Below are 5,622 nucleotides of genomic sequence, written 5' to 3'. Positions count from 1 at the left end.
CACATTAGAATCACATGGGGGAATTTGCAAAAAACTCAGATTCAGATTTCATTGGTCTGGAGTGGGATTCTGACCCTGATGTTTTTTAAATTCCCCTATAATTCTATAAACTGCTAAGATTGAGAAATACTGATTTAGAATAAGAATCATAACTGTTATTTGTTTATTTCATAACTGTTATTTATTTATGGACGATAAATGTGGTTGAGGAGTTAATGCCTGCATGGACAAAGGATGATGATTCTTCTAATTCTCTCCAGGTGAGGGTGAAAATGCCTAGGAAGTGTCACCCCACCTGCACCCTGATACCTCACGCCAGTGCAGGAAATGGCTGCTGATAAAATCACCCTTCCACCCCAACCTCATCCAGAAAGGCTAGGACAGCCCCATTGAGTGGATTGTGGTTGCTCTGAATTGTCTGTGCAGAAAGGAGGGGAGGGAGGGTACGTGTGAGTGTGCGTGCTCGAGAGACATCGATGCATCTGTGATGGAAATTCAGCATGAGCACATAGACCCAAATGTCCCTTGGTACATGAAGACTTCCTCCCTCAAGTCCCACAGTTTAAAAATAGTTTTCTTCATTTGATGCGAGGCGATGATGGCAATGCTTTGAGACCAGTCACTGTGTAAAGTTCTTTATATATGTGTATATATATATTTAAAAAAATTTTTTGGCCACGCCACACGGCTTGCAGGATCTTAGTTCCCCGACCAGGGATTGAACCCGGGCCCCGGCATTGGAAGCTTGGAGTCCTAACCACTGGACCACCAGGGAATTCCCTCTGTAAATTTCCTAAGTGCTTTTTGTATTAACTTCCCAGGACTGCCATGACAAATTACCAAAGACTGGGTGGCTTAAACAACAGAACTGTATTCTCTCACAGTTCTGGGGACCAAAGTCCAATATCAAGGTGTAGGCAGGGCCATGCTCTCTCATCACTCCAATCTCTGCCTCCGTCATCCCATGGATTCCCCCCTGTATCTATTCTCTTATTCTAAGGACACCAGTCATATTGGATTAAAGGCTCACCCTACTCAAGTGTGACCTCATCTTAACTAATAACATCTGCAATGATCCTATTTCTAAATGAGGTCACATTCTGGGATTCTGGGAGGAACATGAATTTGGGGGAGGATACTATCCAACCCAGTACACTCTTCTTACCTAAAGATGGAAAGATTCCTAAGGCCATCACAGGTACATATTAGAAATACCTTACCCAAATACCTTGCAAGTGGGAGTTCTCTGTTTTACACCAGAGCCCAGCCTGTTCCTTTTCCAGCAACTTCTCAGGCAGTGCAGCATAATGGAAAGAATGCAGAACATGGAGCCTGGTGGACCTGAGGTCGAAACTCCACTTAGCTGTGTGACTTTGGTTAAGTTGCTTATACCCTCTTGGGTTGCATGATTTGTAACACGGGGCAATAGGGCAGATAACCAAACATCTGCGGGCATTTTCTTCTGCGTGATACACCATATAAGAACCTTTATAGATGTTATTTGATTAACAGAAATATCATCCTCATGAAGCTGTGAGGATAAATTAGTTAATATAGAGCCTGTACCTGATACACCGTAGGTGATGAACAAATATTAGTTCTTTTTACGTTACTCCCCACTCCAGGTGCTGGCAATTTCTGATATTCCCTAAGCAGAGCCACCCAGATAACCCGCCCTTGCATTTCTGATAGGCAGCCTGGAGCGGGAGACTTGGGAGTCAGCTCTGCCAGGAGCTCCACCGTGACTTGGGCAAGCCACTTAAACTCTTTCCATCCAGTGGTTCACACTGCTGCCTACTCAAGAATGAGCAGCATCTGAGAGCAGTGTGCCAGTGTGGGAAGTGGAGCCCAGGGCCTGGCAGGTGAGAAGGTTCATGGGCTGTGGAGCATTCCTGTCCTGAGTGGTCCTGAGCTCACCTGCTCCATCCCGCCATCTGCCCCTCGGTGCACCTGCCCTAATCTTTACTGGGCTGTGTTCTAAGCTCTCTGTGGATCTGCCAAGGGTTAATTGGCTTCTGGCCTTTAAAGAAAATGAGAGCCCCTCCCTGGGTTTGGATAATATGCGTGTATGTGTGTGTGTGTGTGTGTGTGTTTCCTTGCTCTCTTGCAGGACTTCCTGTTTCTGCAGATTCTTTCCCCACCCCATTAGCTCTGGAAGTGGCAGGGCACTTGTGCAAATCTGTCAGCTACCACATCACGTCCTTGATTTTCTGTCTTCTTCTTCTCCAGGGACCTCTCTGTTGAGGGCTGGTGTGTCCTCCTGGCACAGTTGACACTTCCGATGGGCTCAGCTGCCAAATTGCTGGGTGTGATTATTTTTTTAGGTGTCAAGTGGTGACAGGGGATCCCACCCCCAGTTTATTGGTCAAGCCTTGGAACATCCCAGCTGCACAGTAATAACAACCCATCATATTCTTTTTTTCTTTTAACAATCATAGAAGTATTATTTATAATAGTAAAATATTGGCAACTTCCAACATCCATCCAGAGGAGAAATAAATTGTCATATCTATAATGGAATTCACATAGCAGTGAAAAGGAATGAACTAGAGCTACATGAATCAATATGGATTAATTCCACAAATATAAGATTGATCAAAAGAAAGCAATTTGCAAATGAATTTTTGCAGTATGATATCCACAGGAAAGTTCAATACACACAACAATTCTATTAATTGAACAGGGAGAAATGTATATGGAAAGGAAAAAAGAAATGCAAATAAATGAAAAACCTCCAAAATCTGGACAGATTTCCTCCTGGGTAGAAAGAAGGAAGAGAAGGAACCTTGGAGGACACTGTAAGGGGGATTTAACTATGTTGGCAATGTTATATTTTTAAGCTGGGTGATGAGTTGTTATTCTTTGATTTTTAATTGGGGTATAGTTGTTTTACAATGTTATGTTAGTTTCTACTGTACAGCAAAGTGAAGGAGAGTTCCCTGTGCTATATAGCAGGTAGTCATTAGTTATCTATTTTATACATATTAGTGTATATATGTCAATCCGAATCTCCCAATTCATCCCACCACCCCCTTCCCACCTCGGTGTCAATACATTTGTTCTCTACATCTTTGTCTCTATTTCTGCCTTGCAAACCGGTTCATCTGTACCATTTTTCTAGATTCCATGTATATGTGTTAATATACAATATTTATTTTTCTATTTCTGACTTACTTCACTCTGTATGACAGTCTCTAGAGGTCCATCTACATCTCTACAAATGACCCAATTTGGTTTCTTTTTATGGTTGAGTAATATTCCATTGTATATATGTACCACAACTTCTTTATCCATTCGACTGTCGATGGGCATTTAGGCTGCTTCCATGACCTGGCTATTGAAAACAGTGCTGCAATGAACATTGGGGTGCATTGTGTCTTTTTAAATTATGGTTTTCTCTGGGTATATGCCCAGTAGTGGTATTGCTGGGTCATATGGTAATTCTATTTTTAGTTCTCTAAGGAACCTCCATACTGTTCTCCACAGAGGCTGTATGAATTTACATTCCCACCAACAGTGCAAGAGGGTCCCATTTTCTCCACACCCTCTCCAGCATTTATTGTTTGTAGATTTTCTGATGATGCCCATTTTAACCAGTGTGAGTTACCTCACTGTAGTTTGATTTGCATTTGTCTGATAATTAGTGATATTGAGCACCTTTTCCTGTGCCTCTTGGCCATCTGTATGTCATCTTTGGAGAAATGTCTTTTTAGGTCTTCCGCCCATTTTTCGATTGGGTTGTTTGTTTTTTTGATATTGAGCTGCATGAAATGTTTGTATATTTTGGAGATTAATCCTTTGTCCGCTGATTTATTTGCAAATATTTTCTCCCATTCTGAGGGCTGTCTTTTCATCTTTATGGTTTCCTTTGCTGTTTATTTTCATTACTCTAGGAGGTGGGTCAAAAAAGATCTTGCTGTGATTTATGCCAGAGTGTTCTTCCTATGTTTTCCTCTAAGAGTTTTATAGTGTCCGGTCTTACATTTAGGTCTATAATCCATTTTGAGTTTATTTTTGTGCATAGTGCTAGGGAGTGTTCTAATTTCATTCTTTTACATGTAGCTGTCCAGTTTTCCCAGCACCACTTATTGAAGAGACTGTCTTTTCTCCATTGTATATTCTTGCCTCCTTTCTCATAGATTAGTTGACCATAGGTGCGTGGGTTTATCTCTGGGCTTTCTATCCTGTTCCATTGACCAAAATTTCTGTTTCTATGCCAGTACCATATAGTCTTGATTACTGTAGCTTTGTAGCATAGTCTCAAGTCAGGGAGTGATTCCTCCAGCTCCGTTTTTTTCCCTCAAGATTGCTTTTGCTATTCGGGGTCTTTTGTGTTTCCATACAAATTTTAATATATTTTTGTTCTAGTTCTGTGAAAAATGCCATTGGTAATTTGATAGGGATTGCATTGAATCTGTAGGTTGCTTTGGGTAGTATAGTCATTTTCACAATATTGATTCTTCCGATCCAAGAACGTGGTATATCTCTGCAACTCTTCCTGTCATCCTTGACTTCTTTCATCAGTGTCTTATAGTTTTCTGAGTACAGGTCTTTTGCCTCCTTAGGTAGGTTTATTCCTAGGTATTTTATTCTTTTTGTTGCAGTGGTGAATGGGATTGTTTCCTTAATTTCTCTTTCTGATCTTTCGTTGTTAGTGTATAGGAATGCAAGAGATTTCTGTGCATTAATTTTGTATCCTACAACTTTACCAAATTCATTGATTAGCTCTAGTAGTTTTCTGGTGGCATCTTTAGGATTTCCTATGTATAGTATCATGTCATCTGCAAACAGTGACTGTTCTACTTCTTCTTTTCCAATTTGGATTCATTTTATTTCTTTTTCTTCTCTGATTGCTGTGGCTAGGACTTCCAAAACTATGTTGAATAGTAGTGGTGAGAGTGGACATCCTTGTCTTGTTCCTGATCTTAGAGGAAATGCTTTCAGTTTTTCAGCACTGAGGTTGATGTTTGCTGTGGGTTTGTCATATATGGCCTTTATTATGTTGAGGTAGGTTCCACCTATGCCCATTTTCCGGAGAGTTTTTATCATAAATCAGTGTTGTGTTTTGTCAACAGCTTTTTCTGCATCTATTGAGATGATCATATGGTTTTTATTCTTCAATTTGTTAATATGGTGTATCACACTGATTGATTTGCATATATTGAAGAATCCTTGCATCCCTGGGATAAATCCCACTTGATCATGGTGTATGATCCTTTTAATGTGCTGTTGGATTCTGTTTGCTAGTATTTTGTTGAGGATTTTTGCATCTATATTCATCAGTGATATTGGCCTGTAGTTTTCTTTTTTGTGATATCTTTTTCTGGTTTTGGTATCAGGGTGATGGTGGCCTTGTAGAATGAGTTTGGGTGTGTTCCTTCCTCTGCAATTTTTTGGAAGTTTGAGAAGGATGGGTGTTAACTCTTCTCTAAATGTTTGATAGAGTTCACCTGTGAAGCCATCTGGTCCTGGACTTTTGTTTGTTGGAAGATTTTTAATTGCAGTTTCAATTTCATTACTTATGCTTGGTCTGTTTATATTTTCTATTTCTTCCTGCTTCAGTTTTGGAAGGTTGTACATTTCTAAGAATTTGTCCATTTCTTCCAGGTTGTCCACTTTATT

General features: G+C 40.4%; 1 non-coding gene across 1 annotated transcript; it reads right to left on the bottom strand.

Annotated features, from left to right (window-relative positions):
- Positions 1-703: 703 nt before the first annotated feature.
- TRNAW-CCA (transfer RNA tryptophan (anticodon CCA)) lies at positions 704-775 on the bottom strand. Its single transcript has one exon. It is a non-coding gene; the product is annotated as a tRNA-Trp (tRNA).
- Between the last annotated feature and the right edge of the window lie 4,847 nt (positions 776-5,622).

The sequence above is a fragment of the Eubalaena glacialis genome, chromosome 7 (genome assembly GCF_028564815.1).
Source record: "Eubalaena glacialis isolate mEubGla1 chromosome 7, mEubGla1.1.hap2.+ XY, whole genome shotgun sequence".
In the NCBI taxonomy this organism is placed as follows: domain Eukaryota; kingdom Metazoa; phylum Chordata; class Mammalia; order Artiodactyla; family Balaenidae; genus Eubalaena; species Eubalaena glacialis.
Note: the sequence above shows the minus strand (reverse complement) of the source record. Positions and strands in the feature narration are given on the sequence as shown.